The sequence below is a fragment of the Diabrotica virgifera genome, chromosome 5 (genome assembly GCF_917563875.1).
Source record: "Diabrotica virgifera virgifera chromosome 5, PGI_DIABVI_V3a".
Taxonomy (NCBI): domain Eukaryota; kingdom Metazoa; phylum Arthropoda; class Insecta; order Coleoptera; family Chrysomelidae; genus Diabrotica; species Diabrotica virgifera.
This window is the reverse complement of record NC_065447.1, coordinates 261529923-261543629: the sequence shown is the minus strand read 5'-3', so window position 1 is coordinate 261543629 and position 13707 is coordinate 261529923. Positions and strand designations below refer to the sequence as shown.

The following is a 13707-nucleotide window of genomic DNA, read 5'->3' as shown; positions in this document are numbered from 1 at the left end:
AATTTAGAGGTTTTGCAATATTTTACCGTTAAATAACGTACTAGTGGTAAACCAATAATATCAAGGATCGGATCATTCAGACAGATTTGGAACAGTATGAACGTATCCCGGTTTAAGAGATAATTTTCATTTAAGAGATAATTTTGGTTTCGCAGAATTTTGGTCCACTCTGTATAAGCATATTGTAGTTAGTCATAAGTAGTTCAGGTGTGGACGGTTCCCCGTTACTTAAAACAAAAAAGGAGTACACTCATAATGCAATGCGATAAAAACCTAATAGGAAATTAGTATAAACCACCATTTAATATTCCATTTGCATTCCAAAAGAATTTAACTACTTAGCGTCAGTAACAGACGCTTAAAAACAGTCCATTATAAGCGAGAAAAGAACTAGTTCACCATCTAGCAAGCACAAGCACTGCACAGTTATACATCACTCTTTTAATTATATGTATCCAGGCCTAATTATATCAGCTTCTGGTTATTAATGTCGTACTCTATAGCTATAGAGATGCAAATCATTTAGCCATTATTATCATTATTATTTTCCATTGAGAAATTGTTTTAAGACGTGTGGGAAATATTTGTAATCGTCTATCTCATTAAATCTTGTTCTTGATATGTATCTCGTTTAATGTAAAGGAATCTGAGCGATGTCGCTCTTTTATGTAACATTAAAAGCATTCGATTTTTATTTAATTTTATTACAAAATATAATTAATTGATTAATGTAATAAAAATTGGGTACTTTAAAACCGACTACACTCGCTCTGACAAAAGCACCTGACTGTCGGTGCTGATAACGTTGGCTCTGACTGTTGGAACGTGTGTAGGCCTTGCGCACGACAAAAATTAGTAATCCTGACAGCCAAATTGACAATTTCGTCGGGTGGTCTTGCTATTCCAACATCCTGACAAATGTGTCATGTCAGGACCTGTGTAGCGTTTTGTACATAATTTACTACCTGGTGCTGTATAATTTTAACATGTTGCATTTTTTTACTCCAATTATGACGATTTTTTTTTGTTTTATGGCATAGACTTGGGTGTCAATTAGCCAGTCACAACTTTTGGTTTTCTATTCATACATAAAAAAGGCAATGAGGTCCGTAGAATTTCATAGCAAACTCTTTCACAGCTCTCTACTCAGTTCAAAAACTGCAGCTGGCCGCTATGGATTATCCAAGTTGCTCATCACATTTTTCCATTATACATCTTCTTCTTCTGCTTTTTCCATATGTACATAATATATCAAATCAGGATTAATAAATTTAGAGCTTACTTTTAGTTTTACAGATAAATTTCATTAAACAATCATATATATTTTTGCCGTTCAGAGACAATAGACAGGATACATTGAAAGGTGGAAAAACATTACATTTTATTAAATCTTCGATTAAATTATAGCTGTATGGAATGTATTTTGTGGACTCAAACAAAGTGTGATTCAAATCACCCACCTTCTGACATTCAGTACAAAGATTTGAATTAAAAACTTTAATTCTTGCTAGATGTAGAGGGAAACATGCATGTCCAAACTTCATTCTGATTAATGTTACATAATGTTATATATCTTCGAGGTACTATATAATTTTTAAAACAATATATATTTGGAACAGAAGGTTGAATCAGTGAATACTGAGATTGTTTACAAACATCTCGCCATGATTAACTCCACTGATTTTTAACTCGATGCTTAATAGTGTTAATTAAATCAGATATGCAAAACTTACGATTATTTGAAGTACCATACTCAATAGCTTTTTTAGCCACACTATCAACATATATTCATTATGCGTGAGGCCTTAACCCATAAAAAGTTCCCTCTTCTTTTATTTATATGAATTTCAAAAAGAATTTTTTTAACTAGTAGGATATAAATATTTGAATTGTTATTGGGAAAATTTATAGTTTGAATAGCAAGAAGAACAGAGCGTAAATAGGAAATAGTTGTTGCAGATATATCTTCTGATTCTTTAAAATATTGCAGGGCCTCATAAATTGCTATGGCTTCAGCACTGAAGATAAAAAAATCATGGCCTAACTTAAACATTTTTTCTGTTTTAGTAGCAGGTATGTAAAAGGCACATCCAGTGCCAACTAACGTCTTAGATGCATCTGTATAATTATATATTTACAGAGTCTGGCCAATTCTCTAAGAATGTTCTTAATTATGAAGTTATTTAAAATACGGCTTATACAGAATAGGTTTATAAAAATTTAAGTAAAATGATAATTTTACAACATATACCATGTATTATAAATTCGCTATACGTTGTTCATTTCGTTCTTTCGGTATTTGTTAATTAATGATCTACTTATAAACAAATGATGTATATTTTAAAACGCTGCACTTGTTGCACTCCCAATTATGACGTTAGAAATTAAAAAATACGGATTATAGCCGTATAGAGCATAGAAAGAAAGTAATAGGAGCTTTGAACTCACTACTTTGGTTAAAAACCATATCAAAAGAAAAGAAAATACAGCTATATAATAGCATATTTTTTAAATCGCTGTACTGTATGACCGTGAAACTTGGTAAATGAATAAGCGAACAGGATAGAAGTTGCTCGCACTGGAAATGGACTTCTGGCAAAGATGGGCCTGCATTTCCAGAGTTTCACATATATCGAATGAACGAGTATGAGATAATATGAAGAGAAAAACAAACATAATAGAGGAAATTCAGAAAAAACAACTTTGTTGGTATGGAGAGGACCATGTACAAAGAATGGGAGAACGTCGACTCCCAAAGTTGATAATGGAATGGCAACTCCCGGAAAGAAGAAAAAGGGGCAGACCGAAAACTACCCGGAAAACTGGAATACAAAAAGCAATGTCTGAGAGAGATCTACGACCAGGAGATTGGACAGATCGACGTGGCTGGAAAATAGAAACCGGAAGCCGCAGGACGCTATAAACCAATGTTATAATTAGAGTCCGGATTTCTAAGCATAATGCTTATGGTAAATAATACAAGCAGGACCATTTTCTTTTTAAATGTGAAAGAAATATGCAAAAATAAGTCATTTTGACACCACTTTTTTATGCTTTTTTCCTTTTTTTAATTTGTCTGCCTTTTTTGAATTTTTGTGTTTATTTGGTGCTTTTTTTTTATATTTTATTATCATTTTTATCCAAATCTAATTCACTATATGTGTCTAGCACACGGCCTGAATCGCGTTGCTGAGACTATACGACTGCAATTTCCACTTGTTAATATGTTCACAAAAAATGGGAATTTTTTTTTATTAAAGCTCATTTAAGGGTGTATCTTTTTAGAGAAAGATTCCCTAATACTCAATTACCACCGGAAACAGTGTTAACTAGGTGGGGCACATGGTTAGATGCAGCTTTATACTAAGCCGAATATTTAGAAAATTTTAAAAGCTTAGTATTGGAACTTAAAGATACTGCTAGCAAATCGATAAAAGATTGTCAGGATGTTTTAGGTGAAACACAATTACAAAACAATCTTGCTTTTATCAAAAGCAACTTTTGTTTTGTGAGTGAAACAATAAAATATTTGGAGAAACAGCAAATGTCATTAGTTGAGTTGATCCAAAAAATAAACAGTTTTGAAAAAAAGATGGAAGGTATCCCTGGAAAAATTGGTCAGATAATATTAACAAAAGTCAAAGATGTATTAACAAAAAATGAAGGTTTTCAAAAGATGAAGAAAATATTTTCAGTTTTAAATGGAGAACAGGTTGAACATATAAATATGGATCCGGCAGTAGTGGCAAAGTATAAGTATGCACCGATAACCATTGTGGACGTTAAAAGAAGCTTTTCGATATACAAAAATGTTTTGAGTGACAGGCGCCGAAACTTTACGATGGAACATTTAATGAGTGTTTAGTTATTTCATGCTTTAAACAAAAATGATATACATATTTTCGTTCATCTAAAGCGTGTCGATAAAAATTAGGTTAAAGCATTTTTGTTTTAGTTATCTAATTTTTTTATTTATTCTACGTTATTTTTAAATTTATAATAGGTACTTACCAGTTCTTAAGCTAAGCTTAGAAATAATTATATATATTTTAGGCTTATTTTCGTAAAAAAATGGTTTGTCAAAATTTGTATGCTTATTTTTATGCTTTTTTGTATAATAAAATGCTTTTTCTCATAAAATCGTTATGCCTTTTAAGCGATTTTTTGCGTTTCTTTATGCTTTTCTTTTAAGTATTGCTTACTTTTTTGGTCCCATAAAGATTGCCATTCTTGGACTAGTATTGTTAATTTTTCAACATGCATTTTGTAACTATGATCAGCCGATTACTACAAAACTATAAGTCGCAGAAAGAACAAATTATGTTGGTCAGATCAGAAAATCGTACGAGTTCGTAGGAATTCGTAAGAAATATTTGTAAGTAACCGATGGACAAAACGTATTGTCGAGTCGAGAAATATTTGTAAGTAACCGATGGACAAAACGTATTGTCGAGTGGAGGCCACGAGAAGAAGCACTACGGAGCAGAGGACGACCACCAACCAGATGGGCTGACGATCTGAAACGTATTGTCGGCAACTGGATGCAAGCCGCACAAAACAGAGAAATATGGAAAGAGCTGAGGGAGACCTATGTCCAGCAGTGGACGCGTACGGGTTGATGATGATGATGATGATTTGTAAGTAATGTAACCGTGCATATAACATTGTACGCGTTTGTTTCATTCTGATGATTTCATACGTATAGGGCTTTTCATCGATTGTCATTTGTTTCGAGCTTCTGTCATGTGTCACATAATATTAATATATCTACGTCATACGTCTTTGGTTTGTATCATTGGTATATGTCAATAACGTACGACGTAGATATATTAATATTATGTGACACATGACAGAAGCTCGAAACAAATGACTGTGAATGAAAAGCCCTATTCTAACGAATTGACACGATCCGATCGGTTTTTTCGTATGAACTCGCATCCAATGTAACCGCCGCCTAATACTGAAAATTGCATCGGTTGTTGATCTGCCTTACATACTTTTTAAATGCAGTGTAGCTGTCTATAAAATACCCAAATGACTTTTATTTCCTGCATTATAAAGTGGTTTTTATAGATGACCCCAGAGATGTATATCTGCACAATCTTGAGAATTAGTTTCACTTTTTAGTTGCTGCACCTATAAATTTAACCGTGAAAAATTTCGATATTTTCCGGTTGTGCTTCTAAGATCAAATCCCGCTTGTGAATTATTTATACTTTCAGATTATTAATTATCTCTAGGTAGTCAGTAATTATCAGTTATTAAAAAATCCATCTGTAATTTACCGCTAACTCTGCCATAAATCAGAAATCTTAGCTAAGAGGTATTAATATATTAAACGACACAGATCCAAGAAATGGTTTCTAAATCCGCCAGGAACTTTAATACAGTATGTTGCAGGTAAGCTGTAATAGGGTCTGAAATAGAAGATCATCCATAAAAACCAGACGACAAATTTTTATCATCGTCTAGATGGTAGAAAAATGTAACACTAAAGTGTAAAGTTTGGAACATACTGAAAAATAAACGAGCAATTGGGCTTCGAAAGTCCAAGGTTTCACCCAATATTACCGGAAGTGGAACCGAAAGTCGATATTTGAAAATCCACGAGGAAAAAGTTTTCCTGTAGTTGGCTGTATACCATATATTACAAAAACGATAAAATCATTTATAAAAAGTGTATTTGTTAAAATCCCTAAAAAGGGCTACATCACAGAACAGAACTAGTTTTCGATCGGATGACCGATCATCATCAGTGTTTACGTGAATCTAACATGATTACCATCAAAATACTGTGGGTAAAAACCCTTTACAATTGATCCGTCATAGGAACATAGATGAAAAATGTGAATTTAAACATGGATGTTTAAAATATCCAATGTTTTATGCTCTAGGTGCCATTGAGCTCGAATTTGACTTATTCACATCATGACTATATGAAAGCAAGTCGTAGATATTTGAACTTTTTGTGTAACTTTGCGTCGATTAATATACGATTTCAATAATTTTTATTATTTTTGCCAAACTTCCAGTCATATCGTTTTAACCGAAAATAACACCAAATCCGGAACTTAATAATTGAGCTCGACTTTTTTTTACGCGATGATTGATATATCACATGTACTATTTAATTTCTGCGACTATAATGCGGCACTTACGATTATAGCTTTTTAACCGGAAGTAATCTAAAAACCGGAACTATATTTTTGTTCTCGTTTTTTTAAGGCGCGTCGAGTAATATAGCGATTGAACTATTTCGACGACTAGGAAAGAGTAGTTTCGATGGCGGCTCTGGAACCGGAATTCGAGGTTATATTTCTCACCTTTAATACGATCTTTGGGTTATAAGCTCTCGACACATCATTTGTAATTCTATCTGTTTTAATAACAAAGGAGTTATATTCGCATTCAGACAGACGGACGGACAAAAAGGCACGAAACCGGAAGTATGTATTTGTTCTCGTCTTCATAAGGCGCGTCGAATAATAAAATCGCTCGTATTATTTCAGACTTGCAGGAAAAAGTTCTCATATTATCTAGCAACCTATGTTTTACACTGTCTCTCATTTTATCAATAATTAGAATTTAGTAGCAATTTGTAAAAATACTTACAGTTAAGGATGACCAGGAAATTTATCTGCAAAAAGAAAATAAGATATTAGTGTAGGTATTATCAATAGTATAATTATCAATGTACCGGGTGTCCCAATAAGAATGGCTCTCGGCCATATCTCAGGAACCGTTTATAGTAGAGCTTTGAAATAAAAAATTTTATAACAAAAGTTGCCTCAGGAAAAGCCTGGAAATTATTTTCATAATCGTGGGTCCACCGCTAGAGGGCGTAATTGAATATCAAAAATTAAAAAATCTAAATTTTGCAAAATTTTCCTAATGAAGGGGCACTGGAAATCCGATTATTGTATTCTTCATCAAATTCTGCGCATATTTTATTTAACCAGTTTAACTCTACGTTTGCAAATAAGAGGTGGGGGTGAGTGGGAACCTTGTTATGAAAAAATGGCTGTAAGTCCGGTTCTGCTAAATCAAATTTTGAAACCTGGGTCTTGTTGAAGACAGATCTTTTTCTTCAATGTAAGCGTGATAATTTTGAATCATCCTAATAAGTAATAAGCCAGCTGGGAGGCGTTAATTAATTTTTTTCAGAAATCTAGTTTTCTTTGGAAAATATTAAATACAAGTATGCATTTTTAATCATACTTTATAAAATTAGATTAAATTAGCAATAGAATAGCGAAAACCTCATGTCGATACCTTTTTTCTATCTCAAGATATCTCGAGAAACGTGTAAATTTTATACATAACTGTTACTATCACCGGTAAACTAAGTTAATGAAAAGTAGTGTGCTGTGGAAAAAAACAAAATAACATTTTCCAGATGTCAACGTATAAAAATATAATTAATTAAAACAACAATATAAAGAGAAACAATACTATTAAAATTAAATATAACACAGAACAAAAAGAACTACTTAGTGACGACCTAAATATTCAAATTGTTGCCCATCATACACTACTCTAGAATACATTATCCAGAGAATACTAAACGCCATTCAAAGCATATCGAGAGCAGAAATTAAGACTGCTGTTCAATCTACTCTTGAAAGAGTAAATGTTTGCAACGAAAATGATGGGCAAAATTTTGAACGTTTATGTCATCACTAAATAGTTGTTTTTATTTCTTTGTAATAGGGCTTTTCAACGCTTCTCATTTGTTTCGAGCGTCTGTCATATGCCGTATAATCCGTGTATAATATTAATATACGAGATATGAACGAGGCTCGAAACAAATGAGAAACGTTGAAAAGACCTAATATACATTGACAGCTGGAAAATGTTTCTTTGTTATTTCCATAGCACACTACTTTTAATGAATTTCGTTTACCGGTGACAGTAACAGTTATGTTTTTAAATTTACACGTTTTGTAAGATATCTCTAGATAGAAAAAAGGTATTAACATGCGGTTTTCGCTATTCTGTTGCTAATTTTGTCTAATTTTGTAATATGGTATTAGAAATGCATGTTTGTATTAAATATTTTCCAAGGAACACTAGATTTCTGAAAAAAATTAAATAACGCCTTCTAGCTGGCATATTACTCAGTAAGTTGGTTCGAAATCATAACTTTTACATTGACGAAAAAGATCTGTCTTCAACAAGACCAAGTTTGCAAAATTTGATTAAGCAGAACCGGACTCACAGCCAGTTTTTCATAACAAGGTTCCCACTCACCCCCACCTCTTATTTCCAAAGGTAGATCTAAACTTGTGAAATCAGATATGCGTAGAATTTTATGAAGAATACGACGATCGGATTTCCAGTGCCCCTTCATTAGGAAAATTTTGTAAAATTTAGATTTTTTAATTTTTGATATTCAATTACGCCCTCTAGCGGTGGTCCCACAATTATGAAAATAATTTCCAGGCTTTTCCTGAGGCAACTTTTGTTATAAAATTTTTTATTTCAAAGCTCTACTATAAACGGTTCCTGAGATATGGCCGAGAGCCATTCTTATTGGGACACCCGGTACATATAACCAATTTTTTAACCATTAAATCCATTGTTTTAAATAAATTTGAATGCCAGTTAAGAGGGAACAATATTTGTTTAGAAAATGACTTCTTACATATTAAAGAAATTCTACGCTAATGGCCACAATCCCACTTTTATAAGTTTGAATCTTTAATGGTAGGGGAGCCCAAGGGAGGATTTTTGGAATATCGCCGGTCTGAAACAAGAATGACGTAACTGCAAAAAGCCAAATTTCTCAGGAGAGTAAAAAAAAAGATTTTTAATTATGTAAAATAGAGATTAAATGAGGAGTAATCATCCAGGAGCATCGGTATGGGGTTTATTCTTACGGTGATGTCTTTTATTTTTATCATACAAAACAAGTAAAAACTTCGTTTGTATAATGGTATAAAAAGTTTATTGAAAAACTATTAAAAAGTCATCAAAAAAGAATCCTTTTGGATGACTTTTTAATAGTTTTTGAATAAACTTTTTATACCATTATAGAAACGAAGTTTTTACTTGTTCTGTATAATTTTTAATTATGGTATACAGCCTGCTACTGGGACTTTCCAATTGATTTTATTTTTATCCCTATTGGTTTTAATTTCATTATCTTAATTTAATCGCCCCCCCCCCCATTTTTAACCCTATTTAGAGTTGCGTCATTATTCATGAAAACAAGGTATAAAACGGTACGTATTTTAATAACGACGCAACTACCCTGTAGTGGATCAGCACATAGTTACAGTTCTGTCGCTTTTGTATCATCTGTACACAGCATTAAGTTATTTACGCAATAAATAGGAATTGACAAAATTTGCAGGTACGTCATTCTGGTTCCGGACCGGCGATATGGTCTCTTAATACAGGGACGCGCATTTGGGCCAGTGCGTAAAAAATCTATCCTTAGAAAAACTCGAAAATGTCATACTAAGGCAAGGTAAGTAATAAAATAGATGAAGAACAGTGTATATTTAAAAAAATCTGACGATTTGATCAGGTCGTAAGTAAATAGACGATCCACAAAGTTAAAAAAAAATACGTGTTCAATATTTTTCAACAATCTATCGGATGCTACCAAACACTCCCCCACGGAAGCGGATGGGGGTATTTTTCAAAATTTAAATGGGAATATTTCGCGAAATAAACATCAGATCAAAAAACTAAAAAATACGTGTTCAATACTTTTCAAAATCTACCGATTGACACCAAACACTTTCCCTCACGGACTTAAAGTGGGGCTTACTTTAAAATCTTAAATAGGAACCCCCATTTTTGTTGCAGATTTGAATTCTTTGCGTAAACATAAGCAACTTTTATTCCAGACATTTTTTAGAATTATGGAAAAATAGTGCTATAATCTGAAAAAACGATTTTTGGAAATGGAAAATTAAATTAAAAATGGAAAAGCCTCACTAAATGGAAAACTTAACTGTTTTTGGTTTTAGAACCTAATCTTCACAACCCAATTGGTCCCCATAACGCTTTAGTGACTTCAAATTTAGCATCTAAGTCTTCTCTACTATAATAATAATTATTGAAGTTATACTTCTTTACGATCGAGAGTGAAATTTTATCACATGCCGGGCGCATGCGCACACAGAGAGTATGTATTTCGTTGCTAATCTTTCAAGATGTATGTATCAGCGCAAATAAGTCATATTATATCATATAAAAGGATATATTGGTGTTAAGTAAATGTATTATTTATTATAATTTTTGTGTCTTTGGGTTTGTCTTCCCCGGGAATAAGATATATTATAATAATAGTAAGTATATTTAAAGTATTTCTGTATACTTCACTTGGTCAGTATATAAGAAATCTTGTAACCTGTCAAAGCAGAAGGGATATAGCTCAGTGGTAGAGCGTGTGACCGGAGATCAAGAGGTCCCGGGTTCAAATCCCGGACGATTCGTATTTGTTTTATATTTTTGGTATCGTTTTAATAAAAAAGAATGTGTGTGTACTTTGTACGCACGTAAGAAGATACTCGTCTATTATATAGGTAATTTCAACGAAGTAAATATACTTAACAGGTTATTTCTATTTTACTTAAAAGTTAAACTAACTTTCTTATCTACCACTTTCAAAAAATTTTTAATAAAACAACCAAAAATAAAAAGAAATATGAATCGCCCAGGACTCGAACCCGCGTCGTTCCAATCTCGGAGCTAACGCCCTACCAACTACTCTAGCGAGGTCGTTGCAATTGACATGTAAGTTTCGGATATAATTACACAACACGGCGACGAATAGTGTAAAAATGTTATGCTTAAATAATATTTTATTATTTTACTACAGAGAAACACAAATCCAAAAACACAAGAATTATAATAAATAATACATTTACTAAAAACACTAATATGTTCTTTTAATAACTTATGACTGCACGGATACAGATACATACATACCTATCTTGAAAGATTAGCAAGGAACTACATACTGTCTGTGTGCGCAGGCCCGCAGATTTATGTACAATTTTACCCTCAATCGAATCGCCGCTAAAGAAGAATATCTTCAAAAATTTTTAAAAGTGGTAGGTAAAGAAAGTTTGTTTAATATTTAAATAAACTACAAATAACCTGTTAAGTATATTAATTTCGTTGAAATCATAATAATCGAAGTATATTTTCTTACGTGCGTACAAAGTACACACACATTCTTTTTTATTTTAACCTGTTTTCATCCAATACTAGTTAAGCTGTCGCTGATGATGGTATTTTTACCGAAATATATCTGATTTTTGAAAAAAAAAATAATAAATTTGGCTTTGTTTAAATTGTTTAATGCAGGCAAAATAAGAAAAACATAGTTAATAAAAAGCTGCTAAAAAAATAATTTTCCTATATATGGCCAGGATACTTTCTGTATATATAGAAAATAGGTAATTAAGTAATAAAACATTATTTTTATTAGTATTGACATTCGCGTTAACGGCTCAAAACAGGACGATAAACCTCGTGCGCTATGCTCAAACTGCCAAAGTGAATTTTCTATAATTTCAACGCTAATGCTACTCGGAACGAAGTGAGATAAAGTAGAAAAAAAGATTGATACTTTATCTTGACATTTATTGTACCAAAGTCCGTCTATACAATTACGAGTGGTATCTCCTTTTGCGCCAAGCAAGCAAGCACCAACGACCAATTCTGTGAACCGAAATAATAGGTTGTAACTTTGTATGCCGACAAGGTAGCTGCTGCTCCGTTTGGTATTCTACAATGGCACAACGGTCAAACGGCGACCTGAATAAGTAAAAAGAAGAATTTCGTATTTACGGTGCTCACTACTAGTGAAAAAGTAGTGTGAATAAATCTGCAAATGTAATATCTTACAAATCGCTGAAGATAACAAAACATGCCGCATGCCAAAGATTAAATTAGCCGTTTTCCTAATATTTGCCGTATTTTAATTTAAATAAATAAATACGCATCAATTGTTCATAATTGTTAGTAAAAAAACATATAGTTGAGTCCATGGTTCTTTACCTGTGCGTCATTAATACGTGGCGAGATAAAACACATACTTTTTATCTAGCACCATTGTCTTCGACGCATGAAACTAAAGACAAACCAGCTATCGCCTGATATTAAGTAAAGACACATGTAATTTTTATGAACGCTCTAGACTACACATCGAAAATAGATAGGTAGAAAAAAGACGCTTGGAAACGTTTTCAAATTTTAAGTAAAATTTTTGACTTTTCTGGTTTGTTTACTTGTGGCCGTCAGTTTGTTGGATTCTTTGGTGTTTTTTTTTGGTCCTGTTTTGTTGTTTTCACAACTAATTTTATATTAAATTTTGAAATTTTATGGTAAGTGTATGTTATTTTGCCATTAATCCACATACAAAATTAACCTCACTCACACAATTAAAAAATGGTTGTTTAACTTTCGGCAAAAGTGAAACAAATAACAAAAAGAAAATCTTTTTTTGATTTTTTTAGATTATACTTTGAACAATATCTTATAAATTTAATCGAGTACTCTATTTAATGTTATCTAAAAATAGTTATCTAAAATATAATTTAAAATTATTTAAAGTTTATAGTAATATAAAATCAATGGAAAAATTCCAATAGTTGGCTGTATACCATAGTTTAAAAAAAACCTTATACATTGCTTGCCCATTGAACTGGCAAGTACCTAGTTTTTCGAGCAGGGAAGCATGTTGCCCTTTAAGCATATACTGATTTTAATCTTTTAACATCGACTGTATGGTATTCACCATATTTTTATTAAATCTAACATGTAAACCATATATTATGATGTTACCACTTTAATTAGTGTGCTAGTTTCAACTACTTAGCAGAATGTAAGTATTCTCCACATGTTCTCTTTAACAGTCACAATTTTAACCTTTTTTGCCTTAATCTAATGTGGAAATACTTCATTCTAGGCACTGAAGATGTTCTGAATTAGAACGAAAACGTTTTGCACGACATTTTATGCAGTTTTTTAATAAACGATTTTATACCAGTATACAACTTGAAGTTTTTACTTACTTTGGTATAAGGTTTTTTTATAATAATATAATTCGTGATCGGAGCAGTAGCCACTGTCTGTCACTTGCTGTTGCATGGAGTAAATTTCCGAGATATTTTGTATTTAATTTTGTACTTTAATTGATGACGCAGGGTAAATAACCATGGATTCAACTGTACATAGCAATAGGTATCGATCTGAATCCGGAATTTGATCCATAAAAGATGAATAGAGCAAGAACTACCAGTATATCTCCGTTACTAGCAATTTTAGTAGATTGTACGGAAACATTCTTAAAACCCTAGTTGAAAACAAATATGAGCCACTTGAGCTGTAACAGCTAGCAGGATTTTGAGTTGAACAATCTTGCATCGATCATATCTACACTGTATCCAAACTAAATTGAAAACAATAACTAGGGATAGACCTACCCATCTATTATCTGTTTACTTGACGAAAGCTTATGATACAGTACCCCTGTGTACACTATGGCAAGTACTAAAAATCTTATCTATTTATATTGCAATAGGGAACTTACACATTTTTTGTTTATTACATAATAATGTTCAGTTTTGTATAACAATGAGATTTCCAAAATTTCACGCTCCAAAAACTCATAATAACTTAGAAGTACAAATTTAAAGTCTTCTGTATTTTAAAATAGTTCAAACGACCCGTGACGTCACATAG

General features: G+C 32.3%; 1 protein-coding gene across 2 annotated transcripts in view; it reads right to left on the bottom strand.

Annotated features, from left to right (window-relative positions):
• LOC114329670 (uncharacterized) overlaps positions 1-13707 on the bottom strand; it is a 634276-nt gene that overhangs the window by 310814 nt on the left and 309755 nt on the right. For both annotated transcript variants that reach the window (XM_028278866.2, XM_028278860.2), the window contains one exon: positions 6613-6637. The gene's annotated coding sequence lies outside the window, so the exon portion shown is untranslated. The remainder of the gene's footprint in view (positions 1-6612; positions 6638-13707) is intronic.